Below are 22659 nucleotides of genomic sequence, written 5' to 3'. Positions count from 1 at the left end.
TCTCTCTAAAAAAAAAGGTGTTGGTCTTATGGTGAGCTTGGATATTTCTTCACCTTATGACTTCTCTCCCTCTTCTTTCGGGCATATTTATGTCCAACTCCTCATTCTAACCCTTCTTACTATCCTCCTCATCTTCTGCCCATCCCAAACTCTTCACCCTTTCCTCTCTCATCTTGAACTCATTCTCAGCTGAGGGCCATGCATCATAATGGGCTTCCTTCCTCTCCAGAAGGTTCCCTAACTCGACTCCCCTCTCTCTGACTACTCACTAGTCAACCTACGCAACCGTCCCACCCTAATTCACTCCTTAAATATCATATTCCTCACTTCATCCCTGGTCTCCTCTGCGCTGACCATTGAACGCCCCCCCCTTGACCGCTCACTCATTTAATTCTCTGTTTCTATTCGCTGCCCTCTCTCAACCCGTTCTACTATCACCGATAGTAATTTCAAGCTCAACTCCATGTTTCCCTCCCTTGACAACATCACAGTTTCCCTTTAAGTTCTCGCTCCTTCATTCGTTCATTCGATTGAGCTTGCCTTCATGGAACTACCACTGCACTCTCCGTTACCATCATTGATCACTATCCTGCCCGCACATTCACCATCTCCCGCACACGCCTCCAATCATGAATCTCGCCAGCGATCCCACTGAGAGAACAGTCATGGTCACTGCTGCACTTCTGGCAGGTGGACAGATGCCCCATTTTCCTGGCAGCCTATAAAGCCTCTCTCTACTCACCATTACCACTGCTCATAACTCAGCCAAGCCCTACCCACACACTAACTTGATCTCCTCTATCTACTCAAACCCACGCAAACCAACCATGCCGCTCCAGAACAAGTTTCCCCTCTAAAAACCCCTTAGTTGTCTCCTCACTCTCCATTGATGACTTTGCCTCCTAATTCACCTGTAAAATCACCAGAATATGTGACACCTTTCCCACCCTTTTATCTCTCCCACCTTTTCCTCCTTCTCCCCATCTCCCCGACCAATGCGCTCTCATCACTTTCCTGCTCCCATCGAGAACCTCTAACTATCCTCTGCTTTTCCAATCCATCCTACTCACCTAACAATACCTTTTCACCTCAAACTGTCCAATAACTTGCACCTATTACCTTCCCAATGCGGCACTGTCCTGTTCACCCCCCCCTCCTCTTTTGGCATCATACCAGCCTTCTAAAAGACTACCCCTGTAATACCTCTACTAAAAAATACACTGCCAACCCCAATGAACCCCTCATTCTATACACCAGTCTGTCGCCAACCACACCGCTCCAAAATCAAGAGTGTTGCCTTCAATCACATAATCAACTATCTTGCAGTACTCTCACTCAGATCCCCCCTCCAAACTGGGTTCAGATTCATACATTCCACTGAGGCCACTCTACTACCCAAGTCCCTGAGTACTCGGCAAGCCTTCTCCTTGGTCCTCTCCTCTACTCTTTTACTGCTCTCAGCAAAGTTCTCAACTTTGCAACGTGTACACATGTTTTACCTACCCAGATCCCTCTCCCTCTACTCACCCACTCACTATCTCTGCACATTGGCTCTCTGCAGCCTATCTGTCCTCCCTCATATTCCTTCTCACACTTTCACTAATTTTCTGTGCTGGCCCTTCTCCACTGGAATGTCCTCCCCCCCACATCCAAGCCATTTAATTAGTAGCAACTCTTAAGATCAAGACTCAAACCTTTCCTGCCAGTGTCCAAAGGAGACCCAGCATAGCACCCAAAAAAGACATCAGGACCACCCTGGCATAAATCTGCTAATACTGAACCACAATGCTTGTCTATCGGATCATTTATGTCTTGTACTCTTGTCCATGTGCCTGTTTTATGCCCAAAAATACCTCTTAACCCCCTGGTCTAATTCATCCAGTGCTATTCTTGCCTGTCAATATCAGAATCTGTTGTCAGATAAAAAGAAAAAAAGATGACTTTAAAAGCACTAAAACACATTGCAAAACAATCTGATAACATATAAGAAGTCTTTATTGAGTTACATTGATTGGAATGAGTATTATTTATGCTATAATATAACAATTTATCAACTTTGGAAGGAAGAAGGTCTGAGTATGATCAGCTGGAATTCAATGCTGTGACAGGCTGCAAGTAGAAGTACTGTTACTATACCATTCAGAACACCGCCTTCAGTCGCATTAATGACTTCTTTAACACACACGGACAGTCTGACCAACAATAACTTCTTCCTTGGCACAAGAATGGAGGCAGTGTGTTATGCTGTAAATGAACCGGATATGGTTTTGCGTAGATGGGGATCAGAACAAAGGTGGCTGAGCACGAGGAGAAGACAGGGGAAGGTTCAGAGGGGGAGCAACCTGCTGATTGGAAACAAAAAGAAATTGCATGTGGACACTGAATGGCCAGGAGAGGAGGCGCAATGCTTGGCAATGACTTTGTAGCATGACGAGTGTGACGACCACTAAGGGGTAGGTGGGGAACTGGTGAATGGTCTGAGGAGAGGGGTGCAGGCGAAGCAGCCCACGGTGTGAGGGGAAGATTTGAAAATTAGAGAGAAGGACCAGAGTCTGCTGGTGGCCAGAGGGGCGGGATGGCGTAGAATTGCCGGCATGAAAGAAGGTCAGTTTCCTCTTGCTCAAAAGAAGGGCAATCCATTACCACGAACAGGTAATTATCGAAAGCAGGACTCCCTCCTATTCGTCACAAAATCCTTGTGAAACAGCAACTTCCAGTGATTGATTTTGAGATTCTGACATAGGGCATAAAATGCACAGCTACGTGTGGTACTCGTTGGTGCTTGGGTATCCAAGCAATGTGCAAGAAAAGCACCTGACTTTACTTACAGCTGGTATACACTTTTTTCAAATCAAAACTTCCAATTAAGATTACTTTGTGCAAGCAAAATGAATTAGCCAAACTTACTGGATACACCTTTGGCAAACTGTTCAGTCCTCTGGCCTCAATGAATATGTACATTGGGAATTTGCTGATAAACATTGCCCCACAGATGGTTGCATTTTGATTTGCAATAGATTTTTAGGATCCATGTGAACGATACATGTCAACAATATTACGCGATATGGTTGATCGAAATAGTGGTTTCAACACATGATATAGTAATTTGTAAAATGTTGGGTGAGTAAGTTGTGTTGGTGGGGGATGAATGATGTAAAAGCATTTATGGGTCCCTGTTATTTTCTTGAGCTGGTGCACAATGATTGGCGGGCCTGACAGTGCCACAGGCCTTATTTTCTGACTTCATTTATTATCATATGTAGGCATGATGCCCGGGATGATTTTGTTTTTATTAAACTGATTAATTTCAGGCATTTCACTATATTGAGATACATAGCATGATGGTAGCTGCAGCAGCTCTATTGAACACGCCTAAAGGATTACTTTCAGAATATGTTTCGTGAATACTTGAGTAATGTGTTTGCACAGTAACCTGTCGGATATTTTGTCTCCAGGCCTCTACAGTCTCATGCAATGTCTTATGTGTTTCTCTGATTCCTAACTTGGAGATCAGCTCACCGCAAAACGTATCCCTTTTATTCAGGGCACTGACCAAGGACATCACTGGGTTCATATTATGTAGGGCACTCTAATTCTATCTTGTTTTTGCAGTAATTATTGTACCAAATACTGCAATTTACACCTTACAAAATAAACATGTCATACAAAAAATCCCTGCATGCACGGTCCTACTTATTTTCTTGATTGATTTCTCCGGTTTAATTGTCATGTTGTTATCGTCCACATATGTCTAAAGAACTGTCAGCTGATGCTGCAGTCCTGTAGGCGCCTGGTCAATCACTTTGCACTTGTGTGGTCTTCACGGTCAATTATTTGGGTGCCATTTGTTGTTTGTTTTCGATAAGATTTCGTTTCGTTAGGAATATTTTGCACACTTTAGGCTCTTGTGGTTCGTTTGTGGTAAAGTCCCCAGTTGATTGGGAGGTTTTTGCATGTTCCTCGTTGGCTATTTGAGGCAGACCATTTGTGTTTTTGTTATCAATGAGTTGTGGACGGTCGTTTGAACGAGACTTGGTTTGACTGTTTATTACCAGCTGCTCAGGCTCATTCTCGTTGACTGTAGAATTGATTACGAGCTTCTTTGTTTTCTGAGGTATTTCTATGATCTCTTTTGAATTCTTGTTTCCAGCATCCTGTTTGTTTTTTCATTTTGGGGTGAACGAAAGCAGTTGCCTGTTGGGTTCTTCTTCCATTAATTCTTCTCGTCTGTTATCCTCTAAGTTGGAATTACTTATGGGCGATAGCCTTATCGTTGGTATCTCTAGGGATTGGTTGAGTTCATCAGATGTGGCATTGATAGGAAGTTTTTTTACTGTTGTATTGACTGATGTTTCTGTTGTATTTCCCAGTTCATCAGCAGCTATCAACCTGTCGTTTAGGTCTGGGGGGAGTCAAAGCTCCCTGCTGCCTCTTCTTTTCTCGTGGCTTTCCACCAGTTTCTCTTTTCTTTCATTATTGGATCCAATATTGACTGTAATATTTGAGAAAAGCGGAGCTGGACATTGTTCATGTTAGTTTGTAGGGCCGTGATGAAGCCTTTTACAAATATCATCTTTGAATGGACCATAGCCAACAGGGTTGTGTGGTCTTTTAAGATGTCAGATGGGTCCTCATGTAGCTGCATAAAAGGAGCGAAGATTGAAGTAAACGTTGATCTCAAAAGAAAGTTATCTGTTTGTTGCAATGTTTGATCCAAGTTCGCTTTTGTGCAGGCTTCTATGTCTTTTAGGTTTAGCTCCACCATTCTTGGGGATGCGATTGGTACTGGCTTCTTAAGGTCAATTCCGGCGTTTTGCTGTGTTTGTGTTGATTGGTTTGTTTGCGTCTCGATGTTCTTACTCTAGTCTTGTGTTGGATTCTCAGACTCAGTTGTTTCTGATGATGCATCTACCTTTTATGTGGGTCTTTCCATCATCATGGATTTCTCCAGTAGTAGTGAGTCAGCATCCTTTCTCTTTGCTTCTCGTGAAAGGCAATACAGGTCATGGATTTCTTGTAGGTTAGGGTTGCTTTGTGTACGAAGTAGACACTAGAAGTGCCCCGATTTTGATCAAATGATAGTTTTTGGGGTTTCCAAATGTTCTTCTCTCATCCAATGTAGGTTATGTGTCTCAATTTAACCCTTCCACCACTGGTATGTTGTTGTGGAAAGGGTACTTTGTCCATTTATGTTTGTTCAAGTGGTTTAGGACGGGCTTTGGCTATATGTCAGTTTGTGGGGCTCGTGGCCATGTTTGCAATTTTTTGGGTGGATTTGCTGACATGTGTAGTGGCTCTCCTCACTTCCACCCCTTCTTTATCGCTGTCATCTGGTTTTTCTCCATAGTTGGCTTCTTCAGTTGTGACAACCATTTTGGCCATATCCTTCAGTGAGGGAGGTAGAGACCCTTTTCTGTGAGTCTCTTCCAAGTTTGACGTGTTAAGAGTTCGATTTTTTTGATGGCGTTGGTGTCCTTTATCCATTGGTGTTGCTGTCCCAGTGAGGTATCCCGTTTCGTGTTCGCCTTGTTCCGATATTGATATACTACAGACGACAATTGTTGGATTTAGAGGGAGGAGATTTTCTTTGCATCTCAGCTGACTGTAGGTCCGATGAGTTTATGGAGCATGCATTGGCGCACTCATCATTTACGTCATTGTAGCACGTGCCTGTCAGGTCGTTCAGTGGACTATGGAGATGTACGTTTGTATCAAGTGGATTAGCTTCTTTGTCGTCTGAGAGTAGGCGATCGGCTCCTGGGATCCCTACATGTTGTGTCTCATTCACATAGTCATTTGTGGCAGTATCAAGGGCGTGTGTAGAAGGTTTCCCTCTTTGTGGTCTTCCATCATATTTAGGTGGCTTGGGTCCACCAACGGTTCCGCTTGTCTTTTAACTCTTATATAGTGGGCGGGGTCAAGCAAGAGGTAAGCGTGAGGCAAAGGAGTGTTCTTTCAATCCTACGAATGAAGGATTTCTGTGCTGTGCTGTTCTTATTATATGGCGGAGTTCGATTTTACTCACTATTTGAAACGCAGTGAGCGGGGCGGGTCAAAGGATAAATCCCACAGTCCCCACACGGCGATACCAGTGAATGACGTATAGGCAGCTTTTCACGGGTTAGTTTTTGTGGAGTCCCTTACCTGTTTGCGGATGTAGATGTAGTAATGCACAGTCACCCGGCACCCAGCACCAGCAAACAGCCAAACAGCAGTGAATCCGGCACCCTCTACTCACACGGGCTCAACCTCGTTATTTTATAAGATGCTTTATAGATTTCTGTGGATCCGAATAAAAACACACAGAAATACACATAATGTGCAATCATTGAAAAATATAAAGTGAACTGAGAAAAAAGAAATATACTCCCATTTATCTGCACATGCTGGTTTCACAATCTGTCAGAAATGATGCACCACATTTATGCCCTCAGCAATTTCAGAGCCGATTACTGGCTTTCCTCACCCCAAGCGAATATTCGTCCTCCACACTGAGCAAAGTGTGTCCGCCTACTAAATTTGGCACAGTACACATGTTTTATTATAACTTGAGATCTAAGTGTTGCTCTTACAGTTTTGCGAGCGTTAACTCTCTTCCTTTCTACAGGCAGCTTGTTTTGCATAGGAAAAGGTATTTGTACGCCACAAGTGAAGAACGGAGGGGCTTTCCTGAAGTCTAATTTGGCATTCTGCTAATCAGTGCAAATGTATCTACAGTATATAAAATTCTCTTCGCTTGTCACTTCATGCTTACCATGAATTTCAGCAGCGCTTTGTCTTTGCTGACTGACAGCAACCCCTCTTGGAAGCACACAAACTCCCTCACTCTCACTCTCTCCCATCTGCCCAGTGAATCACTGCCGCTCTCCCTTCTTTGCAGCAAGGTAGTATGGCTCATAATAGCACCCCAAGCAAAAGGCTTTCCTACTTTCCCATTTTCTTTTCCCCCTCCTCTTAGTCCTCGCTCTCTTGACAAAAGGAAGCCCCTCCTTTTTCTCTCTGCACCTTTATAAACCCTCTCTCTGCCAACCCATTGAAGCTATATCTCCCTGCAGAAGGTATATGATCTTCCAGCCACTGGCAGTGATGTCATCCCATCAACCATACACCTCCTCTAGCATGGCCAAGCCTTCTGGAAACTTCCAGAAGTCCCCATTCTTTTTCACAGTCACGCTGGAACAGAGTTTGTTTCAATGGCCAGAATCGACATGTGACATTTTCTTTCTGGCTTCCTGCACTAGAAGCTCAAACTAAGGCTTCTTTGGGTATAATGATTCTTCAAATTCCTCATCTCATGCCCCCATCGCAAAAGCAGTTACAACTCCTGCATTTTATTTCTAAACAAAATCACATGGTCTGTGTTTGCATTCTACATCTTCATCTACACTCCCCCAGTTTGCACGTTAAGTTTGCACCCTTAGTTTGCATCCTTAGTTTGCACCATTTGCTATGGACAAAGCTGTCCCATTCTAATCACTAATTATGTTTATAGATCAGAGGTTAGGGGTTAATGATTAGTACATTAGGTTATTAGAGTTAAGATATTAGTTCCTAGTTCCTATACTAAACCTACACTGTGCCTATGCTATGCTATTTAATGCTATGTAACCGATTCAAGCTACCCTCCCTTTTGCTTGCAGGAATTCTCTTCTGTCTCATATCAGCGCAAAGGTATATGCCCATGCTGAAGTACACCAGCACTTATTGTGCACTGACATCCACTTTCTACAGCAGACTGGGTTGCCTGTGAAATTCTCAGTCTAGTTGAAATTCGCACCACTTGCATCTCTTACAAACCTTAACTGTAGTGTGATCAAAATAATGTGTGAGTCTTAGCGATAAGTGCTAGATTGCAGGGGAAACACGGTTACTAGCAGCACAGACTTAACTCACTGAGCCATCTCCACCCATTTGTGGACGCTTTTTGAAAAGATGCTTAAGTCTGAAAATCACTGAACTGCAGAGATACATATTTTGACCACTGCAATAACATGTCACGCATAAGATGCTACAAACATAGAAATTACACACAAACACACACACAATATATAGACTAACACAGCTCCATTGGCAATAATAATTCTGAAGATGAAATGCCAGGTTTTAAGTAAAATGTTTATTTTCCTTATGCTAATAGGGGACACTGTCATCCGTTGCTTGTGATGCTGGCTCCCAATTTGAACACACAATTCTCATTTTGAAAAGGAGAAATAAGACCCCAGGCAAATAAAGTGTAAAAGAGCAAAGTAATGCTTTTCAGGCCAACCCGTTTCATAGAGCAAAGCACTTTGAGCTGAAATAAATCCCTGCATTTGTGGACCAGTTGCAGTTTATACCGCCTCTGTGCACATTGCACAACTATAGTGGGTTATAAATAAAGCAAAGATTTGACCCTGACTCTTCGTCTTTACTTTGGCATCACACATGTGCCCCTCAACCATGGCTTTAAGGTACTCCACGTAGGGATGTGATATTTAAAGCCTGAGGAGAGGGTTGGAGAACAGCAGTGACCCAACGCTCAGAGGTCTTCAATCACATCACTCTTTCCATTTCTCCATTGTTCCATTTTTTCTTATTTCCCTATTTTTCCACTGCCCATTTTCCAATGTTCTTATGGTCTTCATTCTCACACTCCATTGACTTCTGATTTCTATGGCCCCTCACCTTATCCTCTCATGCCCTTTCTCCACTCTCTCATTTTCTTCACTCTTCACCTTCCTTGTCTTTCCCAGGATCCACTAGCCCTGTCCCTGTTCCGCACCTTTCTCTACTTCAGCTTCTGCACACTTGCCAATCAACGCCCCTTATATTTCCACTTTATCCACTCCCTCCCTTTGCTCAATGTCTCCCTGCTCAGCTCTCCCCCTTTCTGCAATCGCTTCTCATTTTTCTCTTTCTACTTTTTGTCTCTTTCCTCTTTTCTGCTTGTCTGTGGGATGAAATGGCGGCTGCCCTACAGGAGTAGATAGGTGGATAAGACTAAACTGCCCACTCAGCTTCACACTACTGCTAGACCAGCAGGAATCCCAATCACAAAGGTGAAACAGGCACAGTCTGAAAGCTAGACCTTCTTTTCCTCTTTTGATAACATGCTCCAAAGGCAGGGTATATCTTCAGGAGGGATGTGAGATGTTAGGAGTAGCAACCCAACAGTGATAGTACAATAGATTCAAAATAAAAGAATGTCCAATTAAGATTTCTAAAAAATAGAAACTTTAATAAAAAGACATTCAGACAGTAATGAAAAACAGTAATGACCCACACCTGTAAAATAAAGAAATAGAAAGCATATTTTGAAAATAAATGCACTGCCAGGGTGAAGACAGGGGTGCAGGCAAATGATTTGAATAGCAAATGGCAATATTCAAGGATATGTATTTTAAAAATGTATAGAATGGGACTTAAAGGTCTCTAAGGTCCTTTAAGGTGGACCAAGGGGAATGGGACTCTTCAAATACCTTTGGTTTCTTGTCTTTAGAGCTCAATAGCATCTAGCCAGTTTCTGATGCAGTGATTTGATGTTGGGTTGGTGAGCTGTTCGACTGGGTCCCACAAGGGGTGCGGTCCAAGCAGCAACAGTATATGGCACTAAGAAACGTGGGACAGGCAGGTGATTTTCTGGTCAGTTCAGAGCTCACAAGTGCATTGAGATGGGAACCAAGGCCCAGGACTGTTCCTTGACGTCTGGGTTGCTGGGAGGCCCAGAAAAGGGTCTACAAATGCAAGTTGAGTCCTTTCTTCTGCCCTTAACAACCTGGAGGGTTTGTAGGGGGCAGCTGCAGGGGTTCTGTCACCTCGAGTGGCATGGTCCTGGGTTCCACTGCTTCATTTGGGGGAGACCATGGCCACAGAGCAGTTTCACTACACATATTCCTTTAGGATGGGTAGGGTGCAGAGCTGCCTCTACCTTGGCGGCTTCTGTCTTCACATCTATAGAAGAGGGCTTTGGGCAAGGTTGTATTCCCAACAAAGATCTGCTAAATATTCTTCTGAGTCAAAAGATGAACCACTACATAGAGGGTTTACCCCCATAAAGGCAAAATGTCACAGGGGATTGGTCCAAAGCAAGCTTGTTGTAAGTGCCTGTTTCCTTGTCCCAATATACCCAGAGTGCCTTGTCTGCAGGAAATGGAGGGGATAGGAAGTTGTAGAGAGACCCAAAATGGCAGAAGCCCCCTCTCAGCCTACATTTCTCCTCTGTCTACTCTTCCCATGTTTGCTGAGTTCAAAAGGAATCCAGTGGTCAGTGCCATGTTGTGAGAATGCCTTATCTCAGTCCTGCCTTTGAAGCTCTTATTTCCAGGAGATCTCCTGCAGAGGGTTCCTCTGCACCTGGAGGTAGGTGTTGCTCTTCCAGGTGGAAATAAATGCTACTTCCTTGCCATTGTCCCACACGGCTCGTATGGAGACACACAGGCCACACATACCTGTCATAGCTAAACACTGTTCACCAAGCTGACGCTAGTAAGATATCAAATTGCTGTGGCTTTATAATTGCGTGACCCTAGTAGTCAATTGCCATAACCAGTCACAGTTTCAATTTATAGTTTAATGTTTCATGGGATAAGGAAGATGCACAATTGCAATAAATTGGAACAGAGGTGCAGACAATTAAAACACCACATCCGCCTACTGTAACATTGTATTCCAACAGCTGTCAGGAATGCACATGTGACATTTGACCCTACCTTGCTACTACTGCAGGGCTTGTGCTTGGGGTGTCAGAAGACTGTCTGAGCAAAGGCACATGATTGCACTATAATTGTGTACCCTCCCTCTTTCTCCACACCACCACTGGCTATCGTTCTATGCTGTGTCTTTGACCTACTTTCACTGTTACTTGAGCTGTTTACATCTTGAGACACAAAGTTCTGGCCTACACATTTTAAATGTAATATCAGCTGTTGCCATGGTAACAATTCAATTTGGACTTCAGGGTTGTGAGCCATATAGGCCAAATATGTGAAACTGGTTGACATCTCCTGGTTGGCGTATGGTTTTTTTCTCTGTTCAGTTAGATTTTATTACATTTTCAAGGACATCAGAAACAGTAAGTTCAACAAGAAGCAATTGCAAAAATGTGCAACACCAACAGCTAATACCTATCCTGCACGTCTCATGGCCCAATCAGAAATTTGGAAGCCCATACGTTCTGAATACCATAGATTGGAGAAATCAATCCCTCTAAGAATATTTGCCTTTGAATTGTCCGCAAGGCCTACCTAATTAACTCCTGCACCATAGGGCGACGACACTGAAACAAAAAGCACAAAACATCAATACATATACAATTTACTATCTATTTATTTATTGTGCATTTGTAAGGTGCTTACTCAGTAAGTAAATTGTGTTTCAAAGAGGAAACCTCGAAATTACATTAGCCAAGGCTGGCATTATCAGCTCCTCGCATTCAGAGAAGAAAAAAGACACCTTTAAGAGCCGGTGGACTATGTAAATTCCGGGCGGTTTTCATACCTTCAGAGTAGCGCCTTGAAACTTGGTCGGCTTCTTTCAGTCTCCTGTACATGTAACATCAAGGGGTTTAAAATATTGCCCTTTCAAAGGACTCCTCTGATGAGAATGAAAGTCCAGCAGGACACTCCCTTTCTCCCTTGTTGATCAGAAGCCCAGCCCCACACTTGTTAATGTGAAGAGAGAGCAGATCCTGCTGAATTTGAATGTATCAAACCCTGAGCTTTGTAGTCATTTAAGCAAGTTCTTTTCATGAAGTGCCTGTCCGCTTGCAATGGCGGCGTCTATGTGGCTAGCGTTTGTTTGCTCTGTAATCTCACAGCAAGGCTGTCTCTTGGCTCTGGGTTCTTCATCTAGTTTGGAAAAGAATGTGAGATTTATTTTAACCTTTTGAGTCACTGGCAGTACCCTTGACAGGCCAGACAGTGCTACGCTTGTGAACTCCAGTCCCTGTTAAGTAATGGCACTCTTTAAATTAGTGTATCACCCTCTTGCTGTTGTATGCCAACTACACATTGCCAGTGCCTAGAATACGGGCCTGCCGTCACCGAGGCACTCCAGTGAATGTTTTACATCCCTCTTAACTTGCATCACGTCAGCCAGCGATCAAAGCGCCGCCGCACTTCATAACAAACAACGGAGGCCCGGATAGGTCAGCGAGCGGTTCCTCCCTCACAGACACTAATGAAGACGAATGCCCAAAAGCAGAAGGCGATGCCAGAGAAATCGAGAGCGGCCCTCCAAACACTGGCCCACAGGGGCGGAAACTGGAGACGAATGGTCTCTTAAATTAGTCATGGCGGCAGGCTGTTTCCAAAAAGCACTTTGTTTCTTTCGGAAGAACTATGGCCTTCCCTGTGTGCACACTGGCCCTGCGAGCCTTCTTTTTTCACAGCGATTCTCATCCCTTGGGATTCGAGAACAAGAGGGCGGTGCTGGCATGTGTTCACCAAAAGACAAACACCCTCTTTGGCTTGACGCCCCCTTTCAGAGTTAGCTTTTCTCTCTACCAGGGTGGGTTTCCCAAGCAAAACATGCTTGCCTGGGCGAGTCCACAATCCAGCGGCCGGAATCCCGATTGAAAGGAATCCAGTATGGCCGCCTTCTCCACATACTCCTGGCGCTGGACCAGAACCTCCTTCTCCGGGATCATGGTAAGCCAGCTAGCGGGCGACCATTTTGTAGCTCTTCTGGGTCTAGATTGGATTTTTTTCAATAAAGGTGTTCTGATTTACTTTTCTAGATTCAGTTCCTTGTGAAAGGAGATAATTCCCAAATTGCGTCATAAAAGGGGAGACATCTCCCGCCAATCGTTGTGCTGTACAGGTCGGTAAGACAAAAAGTAAGTCATTGGTCGGTTTAAGTGCCTGCAATAGAGTCAGAATAGTATCCTCGGATACTGTTTTAAAGTCGAATGCAGGTTTGACCCAATGACAGTCCCCAGCCCCTGTCACAACTATCTGTACTGGAGGGTTAATGGTTGATTCTGCAGCCGCTTGCATATTATGATCAAGCTTCTCCTGAATTGATTCGATTTTGTTCCGAAAGAACAAGTTGAGTGGGATCTATGTGATCACTGCGACCCTCACAATTGCGAGGGACGAAAGTGCAGACTTTTTTTTAAAACCCCTTTACACCACATATATAAAAGGGGGAGACCCCCGCAACCTCCCCATATTAATATTATATCCTATACACCCCTCACATATATATATGGTGTAAGGGGGGGTCTAAAAAAAGACAAAGGGCCTCATTACACGGACGGCGGGGGACCAAGGTGCTATTAGCACCTTGGTCCATGCCGGGAAAAAAACCAGCACTGCCTTGGTGGAAAAGGGAATTACAGCCCTATTCCAAGGTTGGTGGGGCGGTAATTCCCCCTTCCCCCATTGCCCTTCCCCATTCCCATTTTTCCCCCATAGGGCATAATGGGAATGGGGAAGGTGCTAATTACGGCACCGCAAATTGCGGTACCGTAATTAGCTCCCTGGTCCCTTTTGTGGGTTGGTTTTTAAAGCCTGCAAAAAGCAGGCGTTAAATTCTCCAACCCGCAAAGGGACCTCGTAGTAAGGCGGTAAGGTTTTACCGGTACCGGTAAAATACCAGTACCGGTAAACCCTTACCGCCGTCCGTGTAATGAGGCCCAAAGTCAGCATTTTCGGCCATCGTAATTGTGAGGGCGACATTTTTGGCCTTTACCGTTGATTGTAATTACTTGTGCTAGTCAAGGTTCGATTAAGGAAGAGGCACTAATCGTATGACAGAAATTGGCATTAACCGAAAACAGTTCTTTAGAATGATTCTTTACTGCAACCATCTTATTTTGTAAGAATACTGACTTGGCTTGGCTTTAAAAATATTCACTTTATATTCTTTCAGAGCAAGTTTAACCTTAATTATACTTCCTCCTCTTCCGTTCCAAAGCTCTTTAGTTTTTCCTCTGGGAAGCCAAACCTGAAGAAAACCAAGCCATAGATTTTTCCTTTAGCTTCCTTGGCCTAAGGGTGCAGCTTTAGAGCATATGTTGTCCATATAGTTGACCCCTTGGCAAAAAGCTTGTCACATTTTAATAAAAGATCAGTGGAAGCCAAAGCCCTCCTTACTTCTGATCCTGATATTCCTGCTCAATCTTTGGACTCACGGGATTGCGTCGTTGGCCTAACATTGGAAGATGGTTTCTTTCTCTTAGGACAAGTAAAGAGAAACACCCTCACAAAATGGTCTGACCATTACACAGGTATGGTGTTAATCATAATCAGTGCAGACATCGGACTGTCCCTGGCCAGCGCAACAAACAATCCAGTAGTAAAGAGTTTGGTCCCCTGTTGCTACAGATGAAGCCGATTTTCATTCATCCAAATGCCCACCTTGTGCATGCAGTTTAGGAATTGTTGTAAAGCAATCGCACTGTCATTCCTCACGCAGAGGACACGTTGGGTATCATTGGCGTACATGTGGAAAGTGACACCATGAGAATAATTCAAATCGGCCAAAGGCCTCAAATACTCATAGAGAGATTGAACAAAAGAGGTCTCATTGATGAGCGCTTCAGATCACCACAAAACAATGATACTGGGGAAGATTCAAAGGTAGGAATGGACACTGGTGCTGTACGTTGAGAGAGGGAAGATTTGAGCCAATCCAGAGTTTTCCTTCCCCACCTTAGCTCCCTTTTCTTCACCCATTTCTTCCAAGCTCACCCTTCCCTTCCTCCACTTTCCCGTTTCCTCTCGCCCATATTCTATGGTCTGGTTTAACACCATGGGTGTGGTCACAATTCGCTCTCCTATGGACACAGACTCAGCGCTTTAAGACCACTGCGGTAGTGACTCGCAGAGTAAAAAAGCAAAATACCATAACATACATCCAAAAGAATCAGAGCTCTGACACTGCAGCCATTGACCACCACTCTGAGACCATCCACAGTCAAGACAACTAATGTTTCTGACCCATGGCCGAGAGGAAATACTACTTGAGAATCATTGAGAAGAGAAACACCATCAACAACTGTTTGCAGTTGAACAGTGGTAATAGTTTGTACTGGATCCAGTTGCATTAAATGGATTTTGTTCACATCAGACTGTGCCTGGCCAGCGGAACAAACACGTGAAATATTACTGGTTAATGAAAATACCAATTGACACCAATAAATCCCATTATAGGGTTATATAGTAAACTAAGATGCAAATGGAATCAACTGGAAATGTCTCCATAACAGTTTATTAGATATCAATTTGGATCAAGGACAACTCACTGATGTGGCCGTGTGGCTGCATTTGTGCAGCATTTTGTATGGGGTAGGAAAGCTCCCATACCTCCCTTATATGGCCCTCACCACTCCCCTACAACCTGGAAAACCAATTTAAAATGTACCCTTCCCCTGATTCCCACTAAAAATGCAGTGAAAACATTTAGTGATACTGCCATTCACTAAATGTGGTGAAATTAGTGGTGAGCTGGACAGGTACCCGTCATCCATCACACTAAAAACAACTTGATCCAGTAGGAACCATTTGTAACTGGTCAACTGCAATTTCCACTAGGGCACAGGCATATTTGCTTCTCTTGTAACTCCTCATAGGGTAGCAGTGATCCTGAATAGGGCATATGGGGCACACCCATAAGTTGCACCATTGATTCTTAGTGATGGAAGTGAACACTAGCTTATCAGGTGAAAATGCCCGCAATTGAATGACAACATCAAAAGCACAGGCTGTGTCATTCCTTTTCACCCCCTATGGAGGGAGTAAGGGGAAGGGAGATAGATGGCGGGGTGACAGAATGCCGCTAGTAGACTTGGCACCACTGGCGTTCAATTGCTGCCATTTTCACAAAAAACCTATCAGCAGTTTGACAAAGCAAGCGGACGCGGTGGCACTGGTGAAGGAGAGAGCAGACCCATGGACCTGTTGTTAACTAAGTCTAAGTCCCCTAGTAACCCAAAATGAAGAGGTCAAAATGATTGGGAATTATCTGATTGAAGATCGCGATTCTGCAGAAATAATGCTTTTGTATGCTTATGCCGCACACCTAAACCTTGCTAGAACACCCACCCCAGCTTTCCATCAATTGGTACAGCACAATTTATCATTATTGAAGTTTCCAGCAGATGTTTTCCTCTGTAATGAACTGCGCCCAAGTGAGACCTTTCAGAAAGGTCCGGGCCTCTATTGAGATGCTCTAAAGAGAGTATCACATTGCTGGTCATTTCGGCCACCATTGAGAGGATCCGTTACGATGTTCTACTCAAACGACTTGGGTATATTGGAGTGAGAGGCTCCCCTCTACTGGATCACCTCTTTCTTAGCTTCGAGAACAGAAACCCACATGTATGGCCCCTTTCAGATCACATCCTAAGAAACTGATGTGTGGGGTAACAAAGGTCTCCAGCATCTCACCTCTTCTTTTCAACATATTCAGCAACACAGCCCTCAAAAGCTTCAACTATGCAGATAACATGCAAATCGTCTACAAACTCACACATGACCAAACACACCCAGACCTCACACACATGCCTTGCACACATGGACGACCTCAAAGAGGCTTAAGCTCAACACAATCAAATGCAACTCATGATCTGCGCGATCTGCGGTGCAACACTGCCTAACCCCACACCGGTCCCCCAGTCGGTAGAAATGGGTCCTTGCCTACTGACCGCTTTAAATATGAGGAACCCCGGAAACACAAAGAACGACAACCTTGTGCTGGAATCACAGGTTAAAGGGAAGTTGCTTCTTCCAACCTGGCAAACTACAAAGCATCATGCCCTACCTGACCTTCACTATCAGGACCATGGCAGTAATCCAACTGATACTATGCAAATCTGACTTTGGCAACAGCCTTTACCTAGGACTTCCAGATGATCTACTCCAAAAAGATGCAAGAGATGTCAACACACAGCAGCCAGATTACTCACAGGTCTGCGAAGATTTCAACTCGTCACTGCAGCGCTCAATACAGATCCCTAGATTGCAACCAAAAAGAGGACCCACTTCAAAATCTTATGTGTCGCCCACCATGCATACCATGGCAAAGACCCAGAATCCATCACAAGGACATTTTCCACACCGTATACCATTGAGAACACTCCAACTCAGCAACAACTCACTTGAAACAGTATCAAACTTCAATCGGAAATGGCATCGTAGCTACCAAACTATGGAACTCCCTACCCATAGATCTCTGTATAGAAGAAGACCACATCACCTTTAGAAAACATGTACAAACCTGGCTATTGCACTAACGTCAGCATGAGGCCACCATCAGACCCTTACCAGCTGTACACCTATTCGCCTCAACTTTGATACAGTTATAGGTGCTCCTTAAAGTATAGAAACCAATAGGAAGCCACATCCACCCGCTGATTAAGACTATTGTTTAACGCCTCAATGGGGTCAAACACCACACCGCCAAAATTGAATCAAAGAAATGCTACACAGCAAACATCTAATCAATTGTCCTGATCAGCTCTGTGGGTTGCACAGTGGCACATACTTCCTGTTTCCTGGAGAGTGCCCAAGCCCCCCCCCCTACTTGTACCCCTATTACCAACTCCCTCAAGTAGCCGACTTCTCTCTAAAATCTCCTACCACCTCACACTGTAGATACAAATCCCCCACAGACAACTGCAACAGGCCCAGCTGCCACCACATGATCATTAATTGAGCAATGACTAAGCCCTCCTCTCTAGTCTTATTGCACTCACCCACAATTATTGGGTAACCTTACATAAAGCAGTCTAGCATTCAGATAGGGTGCTCTCCCTTTCAGATAATATTTACGCAAGTATCTCTTCCAAACCCAAAGAAACATGCTGGTACACAGGACCCGGGTTCTTCTGACCTGCACCCATCAGCACCAACGTTTTTCATATCTGCCTCTCCCACCGCCCCGCTAATGCCCACTTACAAAGTCATGTGTAATGTAGCTAGCAAAAATAGCAGGAGCGGACCACATAAGACCATTTTACATTACATAATATGAATTAATATTAGCACATGGAAGTCATTATTGACCTCCTTTCAGCCAATCAGAATCTTCGGAATGGAGTCAATGGACCTCATTACAAGTTTGCCGGTCCGGGAACTACGGTACCAGTAAGCTTGCCGGTACTGCTCGTGGGTGCCATTATGGCCGCCAGGTCTGACCAGGCGGCCGTTCCGGCACCCGCGAGTAGAGCATGCCGGAATGCACAGGCACCATTCTGAATGGGGCCGGTGCATCCGACCTCTCCATTCCTATTGAGCCCTCTGGGGCTCAAATGGAATGGGGAGCATACCATTCCGGCACCCGGGAAGGGGCAATTACCGGGTCCGGCAGGGCCGTAATGAACCGTTAATTGCCCATTCGTGGGTGCCGTAATTTTTTGCAAGTTTGGCGGCAGCCTGCCGGTTTTACTGGCAAGGCTACCGCCAAACTTATAATGAGGTCCAATGACTACTGGTATTGACTGTATTCCAGACATTCTTACTCCAGAAGCAGTTTCATAAGCAGTCAAGGAAACAACAGAAAACATCTCTGTGCATACAAAAAAAGAGCATAGCAATTTCCCGTCAAGCTTTCTTTCAACACGAGACTCGGTCCTAATTTAACACAACAAAGTGGAAGCTAAAACATGGGACAGTGTTTTCACTTTTGTCAAAAAAACAATCATTTACTTTGACATTGAACCTAAAGCAAGCTCAGGCTAAAACTGGCACAGTTGAACCAAGATTAATATTAAAATGCTTCCCCCATTACAAAATGAACCCACATTTAATGTACTAATATGTTTTGTGAAGTTCATTCATTATTAAACATGTTTTACTTCACTACAGCTCCAACACCGTTGCTACTAGTGCTATGTTCTAATAGCCGTAATCATAACATAAGTAAAACAGCCTTGGTATACAGAGAGTTAATTAATGCCTGGGATAGTTACCCTTTCCCAAATTATCCCCCTCGAATTCCCCTCGAATTCACCTCAGCCATATGTTGGATCAACACATGTGGAGCGAGACTTTGACCACATTCGTTGATCAATATATGTGGGTTTAATCAGGAATCCACAGGGCCTCATTACGACCTTGCCGGTCTGGAAACAAGGGAGCTGGTAATCTTACCAGCACCACTGTTTCTGTACCAGAATATTATAGGTCGGCCTGCCATAGCCCCCGTGCCCGACAGGTCTGACCCTGCTGGGCACAGCGGCCATGCTAGGCAGACCGCTCACGGAAGCACCTGCACCGTTAGAAACGATGCTGGTGCTTCTGTGTCCCCACTCCCATAGAGCCCTCTGGGACTCTATGGGAATGGGGACTTACATTTTACTGGCGCCTGACTTTCCGGGCTGCTGGCGTGGTAATCTCCTGATGGCACCGGGAAGTTAGGCGCTGGAAAATATTTACGGTCCGGCGGCAACCCGCCGTTAGCACCGGCAGGGTTACTGCCGGAACCGTAATGTGGCCCATTGCCTTAATCTATGTGAGGTGTATTTTTGCACTTTATATTTCTAGCACTAGCACTTTTTTGAGGAGTGAATATCTGTACGATTGATTTGGATTGATTGACTGAGATGTTATGCGTGAATATGAGAGTGTGCGTGATGTCTTGTTATTTGTAAATATGCACTTTATATCTATAAATTGTGCTATGAAAACAGTATACACCATTATATTTAATGAAAACAGTAAATAAAAACCGATGTAATTAATGGTTTCGCGGTGTGTGACTTAAGACTCCATGAACTTAGAAGGGGTGCATTAGTGGGAGGGGAATTCAATTGGTGGCTTACCCATTGTGATTCATGTAAATTGGGGTCTGTCCACCACTCCTCACCTGACACCAGCCTGTTGTACATTATCTTCTTTGAATTTGCCTCATTCATAAATTGACAGCCGGTCAATATCCTGCAGTAATTACCGCTCCTTCCGTCTATAAGGCTATGTAAGTACTGCAGGATAAATACAAGGATATGGCAAGGGGGCTAGAATATACAGGATATCCAGGTATCAAGTGCCAATACCAAGGTTATACAAATGCTATAGATTTACCAATAAATACAAAAATAAATTCACATTGTAATGGAGAAGTACATTCTTTTAATACAAAGTTGTCAAAAGCACGGGCTCAAAACTAGCCAATTTGTGGAAAAAACATATGTGTAATTGTTTATTTAAAATAGTCAAGAACTTTAAAAACAAAATCACCTGAACAATATTCTGAAATACACCCAAGTGTCCACCAGAGGGCCTCAGCACACCAGACAACAGTTCCAAAATTAGCCCAAAGTCGAGGAAACATCTGGCAACATCAGGCTGGTTCCTTCCCAAGCTTGTGTTTGGGCTTTCATTGGCTGATGGCATGCGCTCCTTCAAGACTTAGAATGATAAAAATACTGCAGTTCAGATTTTAGGATAATGAGACTAGTGGCTCACTTTGTTACTCAACGGTTGAGCTCCGGAGGACACTCTTTGGGTAGGTATCTCCTCTGCGGCTGTCCTGTGGTATGCCGGACACTAGGGTAAGTATGGGGCAGTGTATATTTTATTTACATTTCAATCCTTTTAAAATTCCATTACCCTTGACGGGCACTATAAGCTTGTGCGCCCACTTGGATGGAAGACTCCCCCCACCTTTCCACTCACTCAAGTGCACTTGACCAATGCATACCTAAGCGTCGAAAATGCACATGACCCACAGATGCAAAGCGGGGTGGTCAAAAAGCCCCTTGCACTGCCAGCAGGGCTCTTCCTCTGCACACAGGACCCTATTGTGAATTGGGGGACCCGCGTGCAGAACTTTCTGGAAACAGTATCTGGCAAACACTTACCTCATGACATCCTGCCCCCATCCTTTTTTTTTTTTTCGTTGCAAATTTGGGCCACCCTTTATAGTCCATAGCAGTAAACAAATATGTAATGTAAAGGCAGCGCTCAAGTGAGGCAGCAAATTAATAGCGGGTGCATTCATAAGTATGGGGGCTTCAATACTAAAACCTTCAATACTGTCAAAAGTACAATATATGCAATGTGTACGATGCTACTAGTAATACATACATTAAATGCATTTCTCTTTTTCCATTGGAATGCAAACTATTATATATTTACAATCAATTTTGACACCTAGCCCAAAATTCAAGTACAGTGACAACACCAACAACATGTCCATCCTCCCCAGGCAACGACGCCCAAATACGTCTTTATCAACAAATGGACCGGACTACCAACATTTTCCACACAAACGGACATCACGTGACATTCAACCAACACGTGTTTAACTGCTTCAGTGCTGTCCTTATCCAAGCATCGTCTACAGGCTCTCTCTAAGCGATGGGTCGCCCTTCTACCCCCTGAAGCCTCCATTGAAGCCAACACATGTAAATGAAATACATACACCAAATCACAGGGTTAGGGAAAAAGGCGACATGGCACCCAACTCCCGGGCATGGGGCGGCGAATCTGGCCCACTATTTATAGTCAATTTGCAGTATCCTTGGTGTAAAGATCACACTGGAGTCACCAAGTGAGTTCCTTTATTCAGGCTGCTGTTACAAGTACATCTTTAAGCATGTAAAGGATTAGAGACGACCCCCCGGCTCCCATCACCCATGTAGCCAGCTCCAACTGACTTCCCTGGAACCCTGGTAGGTTGCGTTCTGCAGGTGACCTCACAGGCTATGACCTCAGTGATTATCACAGCACAGACACTCACACCAATGTTAATACTGATGGAAAGAGAGAGAACAGCACACCTCCTTTACAGACATACAGAACATAGACATAGGCTGGATGGATGGATGGATGCATGAAGTATCCCTCCTAACGGCTGACCACACTTAAAGCACCTCAGAGGTTCACTGACCCCATCTCAGTACAAAGGTGCACTTTGACTCATTTTCAAACACCCACTTCCGCAAAGGGACTGGACGATGAAGAATACTACACAATAGCATTTAAAAAAAGCAAAGGTAATGGAAAGGCTACGGTCAAACGAGGCAGCAGATAAACATCAGGTGCAAAAGGAAGTGGATTACATTGGTCTGACGGTCCTTGAATGCAATCTGAAGTGCAAGTCTACAGATGGATTCATTGATTTCTCTCAATATCATATTTCCCTCCACTGCGTAACTTAATGGTGAGACCTGACGCACAAAAATAGATTATAGTATCTATAGAGGGCGCTCTTCTGCATGGATAATCAACCAGATAGTTTTTCCATCCGCTCAAATTCCTACATTTCTAAACAGGATATCCACTAAAGGGGGGCGGGAGGGGGAGGGAATAGCAATCCTTAAAATGCAAGTGGACTGATTGGCTGTGAGGCTGGTGGCTACTAGGTGAATAGCTCACTAGTTAAGTGCTCGCTACTAGCCTGGGGGGTTTCTGCGGCTCACAAGTTCAAATCCCGTGGCAGGGCTGACTTAGCCTTTCATCCTTCTGAGGTAGATGCAGTGAGGTTCCTTAATTGTCGAAATAACAGCTGCTAATACAGTACTCCGAAACTGGGGGAATACGGCATGAAGCGCTATATAAGAAAACGTATGATTCTAGCAAAGACAACAGGTGTCATTTTTCCCTGTGCAGCCTTTCCCAGATAACTAGAATAAATAAAACCTGATACAAAAAGACCTCGTATAGGAGGTTCACATATAAACATTATACCCCACACCCAGTTGTGTGATTCACAGCTGTGCAGTGGCTTAAAGAT

General features: G+C 44.3%; 1 protein-coding gene across 3 annotated transcripts in view; it reads left to right on the top strand.

The window, feature by feature from the left end:
- Window positions 1–22659, top strand: part of SLC6A12 (solute carrier family 6 member 12) — a 525985-nt gene that overhangs the window by 34758 nt on the left and 468568 nt on the right. Inside the window, exon 1 of one of the 3 annotated variants that reach the window (XM_069628588.1) lies at window positions 12545–12626. The exons of the other annotated variants lie outside the window; for them this stretch is intronic. The gene's annotated coding sequence lies outside the window, so the exon portion shown is untranslated. Of the gene's footprint in view, window positions 1–12544; window positions 12627–22659 lie in introns of those variants that run through there. 3 annotated transcript variants of the gene reach the window in all.

The sequence above is a fragment of the Ambystoma mexicanum genome, chromosome 12 (genome assembly GCF_040938575.1).
Source record: "Ambystoma mexicanum isolate Mex_15411 chromosome 12, UKY_AmexF1_1, whole genome shotgun sequence".
Classification (NCBI taxonomy): Eukaryota; Metazoa; Chordata; class Amphibia; order Caudata; family Ambystomatidae; genus Ambystoma; species Ambystoma mexicanum.
Note: the sequence above shows the minus strand (reverse complement) of the source record. Positions and strands in the feature narration are given on the sequence as shown.